We start from the raw sequence: 12,851 nt of genomic DNA on the forward strand, positions 1-12,851 counted from the left end.
TCAGAGTTGCCCCCACAGTGTACAGCTCCTGCGCATCATCCTACTTCTCCTCCTCATGTTCAGCCTCCATCTTAGATATCACCACATCAGTTACAAGCTGGAAGCACTGCAGTACTGCCTCAGCCAAGCGGCAACAGGCTGTGCTGAAACTCATAAGCTTAGGTGATAAACCTCACACTCCTTGTGAGTTGTGGACAGCTGTGAAAGAGCAGGCAGATCTGTGGCTGAGACCGCTGAACCTACATCCCGGCATGATCCTGTGTGACAATGGCCGTAACCTGGTGGCGTCTCTGAGCCGAGATCACACACGTACCATGCCTGGCTCATGTGCTTAACCTCGTGGTTCAGCGGTTTCTTAAATCGTACCCCGAGTTGCCAGATCTGCTGATCTAAGTACGCCGCCTGTCAGCTCATTTTCAGAAGTCGTCTCCAGCTTCCGCCGCCCTTGCTGTGTTGCAGCAGCGTTTGCAGCTTCTGGCACACCGACTGGTGTGTGATGTCCCCACACATTGGAACTCTACCCTCCACATGTTGCAAAGGATTTGTGAGCAGAAGAAAGCAGTTGTGGAGTACCAGCTGCAACAAGGCCATCGATATTCAGGTCAGACTCCACACATAAGACCTCAGGAGTGGACCTGGATGTCTGACATTTGTACCATCCTGACAAACTTTGAGGAGTCCACCAAGATGGTGAGTGGCGATGACGCCATCATTAGCATCAGCATCCCACTTGTCTGTCTTTTGCAACGGTCTCTGCAGAGAATTAAAGAGGAGGCATTGCAGCCAGAGTATGATGAGATGGATCAAGAAGCCATAATGGGCGATCACACACAGCCCAGCCTCATCTCATCCCAACATGCATTGGGGTACAATGAGGGAGAGGAGGAGGAAGAACAGTAGCTGGTATCATGCGCTGCAGACGGTAGTACCTGTACAACTGTCATACCGTCAGTTCAGCGTGGGTGGTCTGAGGACAGTGGGGAGGAGGAGGAGAGCATGGTCAGTCGTCATCTTGGTGAGGCCACGGAAGTCTTGCCCACTACCAGTCTGGCATGCATGGCTGACTTTATGTTACGCTGCCTTAACCGTGACCCTCGCATTGTCAAAATGTTGGGTGACAGTCATTACTGGTTGGTGACACTTTTAGATCCCCACTAGAAGGAGAACTTTCACTCTCTTATTCGTGAGGTGGAGAGGTCTACAAAAATGCGGCAGTACCAGAAGGCCCTTGCTGCAGAACTGTTAAAAAAATTCCCATCTGAACACTCCAGCAGCAGAGGCCACAGTTCGTTGCCCAACCAAGGCGTACAGGCGAGAGAGATGAAACTCCAATCCAGCAGAGGCAGGGGAACACTGTCAACGTTCAGGGACAGTTTTCTGAGACCCGCCCTGCTTACAGGCCCTGAGGCACAGGAAACTCTCACAAGGAGTGGAAAGTTTCAAAAGATAGTGAGGGAGTACCTTGACGACCGTACCAGCGTCCTCCGTGATTCCACTGTGCCTTTTAATTATTGGATATCCAAGCTGGACACTTGGAATGAACTCGCTCTGTATGCCTTCGAGATCCTGGCCTGCCCTGCTGCTAGCGTGTTATCGGAGTGTGTTTTTAGTACCGCTGGGGGAATTATAACTGATAAGTGCACTCGCCTGTCAACTGACAATGCTGACAAGCTGACCCTTATCAAAATGAACAAGGGCTGGATTGGGCAAGACTTCTCATCACCATCAAATGACAGCAGAGTAACATAAAGTCAAATCCACTGTGTTATTTCAGGAGGTGTATTCCCATGCACCGCTTCACACCCACACATGGGTATACGCTTCCTCATTTCAGCTGTATTTTGCTCTTCTCCTTATCCTCAGCCTCCACCACCACTATACCATCAGGGTGACCGTGGTCCGTGTTGCCAGCATTGCAAGTTCCTCCGTCCTAATTTTTGGCAGCTTTAGCTTGGAAGGCATATGCAAAGACTATGGGAGACCCACTCCCCAATATTGGGAATAAGGTTTTTAATATGCTGTACTGCATGGTTCTTGTAAAGGGCATTAAAATCGTCTTGTTACTGATACTGTGACCTCCATGTCTCTTTCAAAGGTCATTAATATTGTCTTTTTATTCCACTACGACCTCCACGTCTCTAACAAGGGGCATTGATATTGTCTTTTTAATCCACTGCGACCTCCACCACTCTTCCAAGGGGCATTAAAACCATCTTGTTAAGCTAATGTGACCTCCACGTCTCTTCCAAGGGGCATTGATATTGTCTTTTTATTCCTCTTCGACCTCCACCACTCTTCCAAGGGGCATTAAAACCGTCTTGTTAAGCTACTGTGACCTCTACGTCTCTTCCAAGGGGCATTGATATTGTCTTTTTATTCCACTGCGATTTCCACCAATCTTCCAAGGGGCATTAAAACCATCTTGTTAAGCTACTGTGACCTCCACGTCTCATCCAAGGGGCATTAAAACCGACTTGTTAAGCTACTGTGACCTCCACGTCTCTTCCAAGGGGCATTAAAACAATCTTGTTAAGCTACTGTGACCTCTACGTCTCTTCCAAGGGGCATTGATATTGTATTTTTATTCCACTGCGACCTCCACCAATCTTCCAAGGGGCATTAAAACCATCTTGTTAAGCTATTGTGACCTCCACGTCTCTTCCAAGGGGCATTAAAACCGTCTTGTTAAGCTACTGTGACCTCCACGTCTCATCCAAGGGGCATTGATATTGTCTTTTTATTCCACTGCGACCTCCACCACTCTTCCAAGGGGCATTAAAACCATCTTGTTAAGCTACTGTGACCTCCACATCTCATCCAAGGGGCATTGATATTGTATTTTTAATCCACTGCGACCTCCACGTCTCTTCCAAGTGGCATTAAAACCGTCTTGTTAAGCTGCTGTGACCTCCACGTCTCTTCCAAGGGGCATTGATATTGTTTTTTTATTCCACTGCAACCTCCACCACTCTTCCAAGGGGCATTAAAACCATCTTGTTAAGCTACTGTGACCTCCACGTCTCTTCCAAGGGGCATTGATATTGTCTTTTTATTCCACTGCGAACTCCACCACTCTTGCAAGGGGCATTAAAACCGTCTTGTTAAGCTACTGTGACCTCCATGTCTCTTCCAAGGGGCATTAATATTGTCTTTTTATTCCACTTCGACCTCCACCACTCTTGCAAGGGGCATTGAAACTGTCTTGTCAAGCTACTGTGACCTCCATGTCTCTTCCAAGGGGCATTGATATTGTCTTTTTATTCCACTGCAACCTCCACCACTCTTCCAAGGGGCATTAAAAGCATCTTGTTAAGCTACTATGACATCCATGTCTCTTCCACGGGGTATTGATATTGTCTTTTTAATCCACTGCGACCTCCACCACTCTTCCAAGGGCATTAAAACCGTCTTGTTAAGCTACTGTGACCTCCACGTCTCTTCCAAGGGGCATTGAGATTGTCTTTTTATTCCACTGCGACCTCCACCACTATTCCAAGGGGCATTAAACCCGTCTTTTTAAGCTACTGTCACCTCCACGTCTCTACCAAGGATCACTGATATAATCTTTTTATTCCACTGAGACCTCCACCATTCTTCCAAGGGGCATTAAAACCGTCTTGTTATACCTCTCTGAACTCCACATCTCTTCCAAGAGACATTAAAACCGTCTTTATAAGCTACTGTGACCTCCACGTCTCTTCCAAAGGGGCATTAAAACGGTCTTGTTAAGCTACTGTGACCTCCACGTCTCTTCCAAGGGGCATTGATATTGTCTTTTTATTACACTGCGACCTCCACCACTCTTGCAAGGGGCATTAAAACCGTCTTGTTAAGCTACTGTGAACTCCATGACTCTTCCGAGGGGCATTAAAACCATCAAGTTAAGCTACCGTGACCTTCACGTCTCTTCCAAGGGACATTAAAACCGTCTTGTTAAACCACTCTGAACTCCACGTCTCTTCCAAGGGGCATTAAAATCGTCTTGTTAAGCTACTGTGACCTCCATGTCTCTTCCAAGGGGCATTAAAACCGACCTGTTAAAGCACTCTGAACTCCACGTCTCTTCCAAGAGGCATTAAAACCATCTTGTAAAACCACTCTTAACTCCACAGCTCTTCCAAGGGGCATTGAAATGTTGTTTTTATTTAACTCTAACCTCCACGACTCTTCCAAAGGGCCTTGCATTTCCTCCTAATTTTAGTCAGCGCTTGCTTTTCAATGCATAGCCGAACACTAAGGGAGACCCACTCCCCAATAATGGGTAAAAGGTTTTTAGTACACTGTAATCCACGTCTGTTTCAAGGGGCATTGCAGTTCCTCATAATTTTTGGAAAGCCTTCCGTTCACTGCTTAGGCCAACAGTGTACAGGAGACCCAGTTGCTATAAATGGAAAAAACGGTTTAGTTAAGGCCCTCTGACCTCCATGTCACTTCCAAGAGGCATTGGAGTGCCTCGAAATTTTTGGTAGGTATTGCACTCACTGTATGCCCTTTAACTGTGTAGCCGAACCGCTCCTTTTGGTACAGAAATATTTCCTACAAGACATGTGTGGTTGACTGGCCTGATATTGATGTGAATGGTCCCTGTTCCTCCTGCTCTTTCTCCTTTGCCACCACCTCATCCATCATTCATCACATGAAGCTTTGTTTTAACGGGAGTCATAGAACTGGGATAGTAGTGGGAAAACATCCCGCAATCCTCGGAGGAGGTAGGATATGCGCAAAAACGCTGACCACCTCAGGTCTAGCCGCTACTACATACATGCGCTTGCATTCCAAGGAACAGAAAGCTAAGGAGATGGATGGCCTCATGATCATGAATAATTTACTCGTTGTGTAGGAGGCCGACCACTGCTGTTGTCTACCTTCTGAACTTTGTGTTGAAGCCTGATTGACCCAGGACCCGTAATCCTCTATGTCTGGAGGACGTGTTTCATCCCAGTGTCCAACTGTGTCCTGGCTTCCACAATATTAACCCAATGTGAAGGCGTCAGTCAGATGGACCATCCCTGGCCACATTCACTTGTCCACGTGTTTGTGGTTAGGCTGTCCTTCAAATAAGGGCGGCTGGGGACCGTTTATCGACACCGGGCCGCCCCCAGGTTGCTGGGGACCAAGCGTGGACACCCGGCCGCCGGGCGGCTGGGGACTGAGTATGGATACCAGGTCGCTAACGCAGCCATGACGTGGTGGCCAGATTCCGCCTCCAGATGCCTAAAAGACCCAATTTCAAGTGCAAGCAAGCAAGCACTATGGTATTGCAGCCTGAGGGTGGGTGGGTGGCAGGCTGCACACTTGTGCTTGCATTGCAAGGAATGGGGGAGGTACAATTGAACACTGCCTTGGGACAAGAACTTGCACGGGGATAGTTGCAAGTCTGCATCTTCTGATGCGACAAGGATCACTTCTGATGGGCACACATTTAGGCAGTGACCTGGGTGTCAGAGATGCTTCCAGGGGTATTCCCCATGCTGTTCGCATGTCTTTTCAGCACTGTATGCATGTGTCACACAGCACATGGCCAGATAAGGTTGTAAAATGTTAAAATGACATTTCCCGGTGAATGCATTTGGACGGCTGAAAGCAATACAAAAGTGCAAAAACGCATAAAAAATGCTACTTTTGAACATAGCCCAAGGTGTGGAGGAGTATTTTTGCTTTTGGTTATTTATTTTATCTTATACACAAGTCTTTACCCTGGAAAGGAAGTTCCTTCACATATTTCACAGGAAAGCAGTTTCTGTTTCGTTTTTGAACGTTTCATTGTGAGTCCTTAAAAGTGGCTTAATACCTCTGACAACGTTGTTGACAGCAGTAACCTGGGGGTCAGAAATGCTTCCTGGGGCGATCCCCATGATGTCCCCATGCCATTTGAACACTGTCAATATCGTTTTGAGCACTTTTTAGGCTTTCTACAGACAGCCAGGGGTGCCGCCTCAAAAATGCTCGGGTCTCCCATAGATAGAGATGAGCGTTGTTCGAATCGAACTGTTCGCCAATCTCAAATTCGAGCTGTTTTGGGCGGTGTTCGAGCCGTTCGGCGAACACGAACAATTTGAAAAAAATTCGGCTGTTCGAGGTTATGTTTGATAACTGTTCGTGTACCAAAATCATAACTGGATTTTTTCTCAGTAATGCTGAAAATTAATGTTAATATGCAGTTTGAGTGTACAGCGGGGCGGGGGGAGGGGCAGGGGATGGATCTCTGCATAAATAATGAAGATCTCCATTTTTTTTTCTCTTTCCCGCATTTACAGAGGAGAGGTGCAATCTGTCAGCCTATCAGCAGCGCACACACGGCGCGAACTGCATTTTTTCACACAAGCAAGGGCATGTGTCATTGGCAGTGTATGTCACATGTCTTTGCCCTATAAGACCCAGCCATTTTCCACGTAGCCACCATTTTCTCACTGCTGCAGCTGCGTGTTAGACGGCATCGCTATTGCTGTGTGCGCTATACTTTGAGTGTTAATTTCAAGCCAATTTTCGCACAAATCTACAGATAGCTTGGGAGTAGGGACTAGGTTACATCATTTTCTACGACTTTTATCAGGCAGGTCTGTGCTCTTAAATAGACAGTTTGGGAGTAAAGACTAATTGTTATTGCAGTCCTTTTGAGGGCTAGGTTACATCAGTTCCTATCACTTTTTGCCAGGCAGGTCTGTGCCAGTGCTGTGCAAGTTTTTTTCACAGCATTTGGCTAAATCTGGCAAAGCAAATCCTTTTTGGCCTCTTGCAGTGTGTGTTAGTCAGTGGAGTAGCCTATCTGTGCTGCAAGCTACACCACCTGTATATAGAATACAAGTTTTTTTACTGCACCTAGTGAAGTAAAACCTTTTGGGCATAGCATCATTCTATTAGTCCATCTATACTAACCTCCACCAGGTTGCAAATTCAAAATAATTTTTATCTGCATCTAGCTCGAAAAAATATTTGGGCTTGTAGCAGTATGTGTACTCATTGTATTAGGCCATCTATACCAAGCTCCACCAGCTTTGAAATTAATAATAATTTTTAGCTGCATCTTGCCTGTAAAATAATTTTGGGCATGTTAGCAGTGTGTGTTACTCATTCTATTAGGCCATCTATACTAAGCTCCACCAGCTTTCAAATTACTAATAAGTTTAAGCTGCATCTTGCCTGGAAAATAATTTTGGGCATAGTAGTAGTGTGTGGTACTCATTGTATTAGGCCATCAATACCAAGCTCCACCAGCTTTGAAATTAATAATAAATTTTAGCTGCATCTTGCCTGTAAACTAATTTTGAGCATATTAGAATCATAGAATCATAGAATCATAGAATGGTAGAGTTGGAGGGGACCTCCTGGGTCATCTGGTCCAACCCCCTGCTCAAAGCAGGATTCACTAAATCATCTCAGACAGATGTCTGTCCAGCCTCTGTTTGAAGACGTCCATTGAAGGGGAACTCACCACCTCTCGTGGCAGCCTGTTCCACTCATTAATCACCCTAACTGTCAAAAAGTTTTTTCTAATATCTAATCTGTGTCTCCTCCCATTTAGTTTCATCCCATTGCTTCTAGTCTTTCCTTGTGCAAATGAGAATAAAGATGATCCTTCTACAATGTGACAGCCCTTGACATATTTGTAGACAGCTATTAAGTCTCCTCTCAGTCTTCTTTTTTGCAAGCTAAACATTCCCAAATCCTGCAACCGTTCCTCATAGGACATGGTTTGCAGACCAGTCACCATTCTGGTCGCTCTTCTCTGAACTTGCTCCAGTTTGTCTATGTCTTTTTTAAAATGTGGTGCCCAAAACTGTACACAGTATTCCAGATGAGGTCTGACCAAAGAGGAGTAAAGACCGATAATGACTTCACGTGATCTAGACTGTATGCTTCTGTTAATACATCCCAGAATTGTATTTGCCTTTTTTGCTGCTGCATCACACTGTTGACTCATGTTCAGTCTATGATCTATTAGTATACCTAAGTCTTTTTCACATGTACTGTTGCTTAGCTCTATTTCTCCCATTCTGTATATGCTTTTTTCATTTTTATTGCCCAGATGTAGTACTTTGCATTTTTCCCTGTTAAAAACCATTCTGTTGGTTGCTGCCCACTGCTCCAGTTTATTTAGGTCTTTTTGAATCCTCTCTCTCTCTTCTCTAGTATTAGTTATCCCTCCTAGCTTTGTGTCATCAGCAAATTTAATCAGTTTACCCTCAATTCCTTCATCTTAATCATTGATAAAGATGTTGAACAATACAGGTCCCAGGACGGAGCCCTGTGGTACCCCACTTGGGACATTCATCCAGCTGGATGTGAAGCCATTTACAACCACCCTTTGAGTCCGATCACTAAGCCAGTTATGAATCCACCTAACAGTTGCCTGGTCCATTGCATACTTGGTCATTTTTTCAATAAGGATGGTGTGAGATACTTTGTCAAATGCTTTGCTGAAGTCAAGATATACTATATCTACAGCATTTCCCTGATCCACCCAGTCAGTGATTCTGTCATAGAAGGAAATTAAGTTAGTCTGACATGACTTGTTAGTTACAAACCCATGCTGACTCTGGTTAATCACTACATTCTTATCCATGTACTTACATACATGTTGTTTAATAATTTGTTCAAAGATCTTTCCTGGTATAGAAGTCAGACTCACCGGCCTATAGTTCCCTGGGTCCACCTTCTTCCCCTTTTTGAAGATAGGAACAACATTTGCTCTTCTCCAGTCTTCTGGGACTTCTCCTGTTCTCCAAGAATTTTCAAAGATTATGGAGAGTGGTTCAAAAATTTCTTCTACGATCTCCTTCAGTACTCTGGGGTGTAATTCATCTGGACCTGGAGACTTGAACTCATTTATGTTAGCTAAATATTCCCTCACAATCTTTCTGTTTACAGATAACTTGGATTCCTCTATTCCTTTAAAAGGACAGTGAAGATCAGTTGATGTTACATATTCTTTCTGAGAGAAAACAGATGCAAAATAGGAATTAAAAAGTTCGGCCTTCTCAACATCCTCTCTTACCATTTCTCCATTTTCATCCTGTAAAAATCCTATAGCATCTATCTTTGACTTTTCTTTTACTTTTGACATACCCCCAAAATCCTTTTTTATTACTTTTGACATCTCTTGCAAGCCTTAATTCATTGTCAGCTTTAGCTAACCTGATACGTGCCCTGCAGGATCTGCAGACTGCATTATAATCTTCTTTAGATATGCCTCCCTCTTTCCATTTAATAAACATTTCTTTCTTTCTTTTTAGCATGTGTTTAAGTTCTGTGTTCATCCATCCTGGTTTCCTTAAATGCTTCCCATTCTTCCTACTTTTCGGGATTGTTAACGATTGTGCTTTGAGAATCTCATTTTTAAAAATTACCCAATATTAGCAGTGTGTGTTACTCATTCTATTAGGCCATCTATACTACGCTCCACCAGCTTTCAAATTACTAATAATTTTAAGCTGCATCTTGCCTGGAAAATAATTTTGGGCATAGTAGCAGTGTGTGGTACTCATTGTGTTAGGCCATCAATACCAAGCTCCACCAGCTTTGAAATTAATAATAAATTTTAGCTGCATCTTGCCTGTAAACTAATTTTGGGCATATTATCAGTGTGTGGTACTCATTGTATTAGGCCATCTATACCAAGCTCCACCAGCTTTGAAATTAATAATAATATTTAGCTGCATCTAGGCCGGAAAATAATTTTTCTTCCCAATAGTGGTAGCAATATAAATATGGGGCGCGCTCCTGGCTTACAAAAATATAAGCTTCATAACAAAAAACACCAGCCTAGCGCACTGCATTAATAAGATGGCATCATCGTCTCTCCCAGTGCTAGGCCTACTATGCCGGCTAGCATTCCTGTGCCTAAAACACAATGCATGGGTCCGTTCTAGCCACGATGCAGAGGGGTCTAAAGCTGCTGCTAACGCTTTATCACAATTCAATTGGCAGATTTTCACAGAGCTCCTCCCCAACGCCCACCCATCGGACAACAGTTGCCCACCCTCCCTATGGGATCTAGTGGCGGATAGTTGATGCCATTAATCAGAGCGTCAGTTGCCCCGTCGACGTGTCAAGCATACGGTAAGACATGGGAAGAGTGGACACGACTAGTAGCAGGCAGACGGGTTGACCAATGTGAACAAGCCAGATTACAAGTCACCATAAAATTTCTCCACCAGCTAATGATGAAGGGCATATCAGGGGCATCAGCCCAGCGGTGTCTAACCGAAGTAGCATTTCCCTTCCAACTACTGAATTGGGGAGATGTGACAAAGAGATTCATCATCAGACAATCCATAAAAGGGTGGAAAAGGGGTCAGCCAAGTCAGGAGTGTAGACGTCCCGTCCCGTGTCACTAAAACTGATTTCTCACATCATATCCCTAACACTATTAACATGACACTCACAATTTGAAGCAACACTACTGTCTACTGCATTTGCCATCGCCTTCTTCGAGGCGCTATGCATAAGCGAATTAGTCCCTCAATCCAAAATTACCACCAGTGGAGGCTTATTACACCAGGACGTAGTCATAGCCAATAATGCAATACGTCTACGCATACGCCAATCGAAAACGGTTCCAGTGGGCAGGGGCACTTGGGTACTTCTACAACCCACAAACGGTACACTGAGCCGCGTAACAATAGTAAAAACATATATAACCATCAGATCACAAAGTAATTTCTTCTTATTACACATTGATGCAATGCCATTATCAAGATACTAGTTCCAAGCTATATTTAATAAATGCATAACATCGGCAGGGAACCACCCCAAAGATTACGGGACACACTTATTCCGCATAGGCGCGGCCACGGAGGCAGCAAGAGCAGAACTGTCAGAAACGGAAGTTCAGAGGATAGGGAGATGGCTATCCACGTGTTTCGCGAGATACATAAGACCGGACTTGTTATCCTAACATGGTTTGTTTCTTTTACAGGTGACGCTAAGCCAACAGTGTGGGTGATAGGCCACTTGTATATATATTGGGCAGAAAAAAGGGCGAAAGTCCACCAGGCGGGAGGAAATTAGAGTTTCATAACACATATTTCAACTGGTGAGGTATTAGAGGCCTGCTACTGCCACAGGTACTAATGGAGGTAATCAAGGTAGGGAGAGAGGCAAGACGTCCGGTCATCTTAGTTATACAGGCCGGGGGAAACGACCTAGGTCATCACAAGAGCACATAACTAATGGCAATAATGAAACTAGACACTGAGCGCTTCAGAGAATTTTTCACAAAACTAACTATAGTATGGTCAGAGATTGTGCCGATAGCGGTATGGCAAGGTGTGTGAGACATCACCACCATCGAACGGACAAGGCGGGTAATAAATATTCGTATGGCAAAATTTAGAAGAGACAGAGGCGGTGTAGTGATACAACACCGACAACTGGAAAGAGATAAAGCAGGCCTCATACGGCCCGACGGTGTTCACTTAATGGATTTTGGACTGGACATATTCCTGTCAGGACTCCAGGATGGAGAGGAACAAGCGTTAAGAGTGATGGATGGGGGTCAGAGTCCTGCATACGAGTATGCAGGATCCTCCGTGGCCTGGAAATAAAAAGGACATGTTGGAGAGTTACACTTGTTGGCCAACTTGCCGCTGTGGAGACCCAGGGCATGCAGCAACAAGCTGAATTATTTTAGAAATAAAATGCCTTTCTAATGGAATGAGTATAAAGAGTTAATAAAGCTGTGATCGATCCTCACCCATCCAGTTGTAAGAGTTACATTATTGTATTGTCAAGGAAAGGGAGGTGGTAGGGGGCTGAGCGTCTGGGTTTGGTTGGGGGTCCCCACAGTCTGCCTAGGCTAGATGCATTTGAAAATTCTTATTAGATACACAGGCGGTGCAGCTTTCTTCGCAGCTGGGCTACTACGCCCAAAGTATTGCCAAGGCTAGATGCAGTTAAAAATTCTACGCTGACTAGCAGACACTGAAGCTTTGGAGCAGACCTCTGAGTATACAGCTCTTCAGACTCAACCATCTGTGTTACCCCAAGCCATAGTGTATGTAGTTTCTTACAGTTAAAAGGGGGGGAGCTTCCCAACCCACCAGGAATTGACAATGCCAACGTCACGGAAAACACAGCAAGGGGACTCCAAAAAGAGTCTCCATTTTTTCCAAAAATTGTGGCACAGACACCTCTTAAGTGGCATCAATTGCCCCAGAGTTGCTTAAAACGGTTGGTGAGGTGATTTTACCAAATCCTCAAGCTTTTAGTCTCCCCAGGATGACACAGGGGTAGAAAAGTCCTTGCGGATCCATGATATGTTCATCTTTATGAACGTGAGTCTGTCTACATTCTCAGTGGACAGCCGCGTGCGCTTATCTGTCAGCACACCACCAGCAGCGCTGAACACACGTTCAGAGAGAACGCTGGCTGCAGGGCATGAAAAGATCTACAAGGCGTGAGTGGCGAGCTCCGGACATTTTTCCAGATTGGAAGCCCAACATGAGCAAGGGTCCAATGACACAGCCATAGCTTCGATGTTCACTTGGAGATACTCCTGTACCATCCTCTCTAGGCGTTGACTATGTGTCAGACTTCTTGTCTCCTGTGGCCTTGCAAAGGATGGTCTAAAAAAGTGGTGAAACGATTCCACAAAATTGCTGTTACCAGCAGATACTGTGTTACTGTTACGGTTTGAGTGATGAAGACTCCACAGTCCCACGGTTTGCAAGTTAGAACTGTGAGATTCACTACGTGCACCACTGGTGTTTTGTGGAAAAGCACATGTAAGATTCTGCAACAGCCTCTGCTGATACTCCTGCATGCGTGAATCCCTTTCTATGGCAGGAATTATTTCGGCAAATTTACTTTTGTACCGGGGAACTAAGAGTGTGGCAACCCAGTAGTCGGGA

This window comes from Phyllobates terribilis, unplaced genomic scaffold (genome assembly GCF_046119375.1).
Source record: "Phyllobates terribilis strain yellow unplaced genomic scaffold, ASM4611937v1 Scaffold_2__4_contigs__length_985480577, whole genome shotgun sequence".
Lineage (NCBI taxonomy): Eukaryota > Metazoa > Chordata > Amphibia > Anura > Dendrobatidae > Phyllobates > Phyllobates terribilis.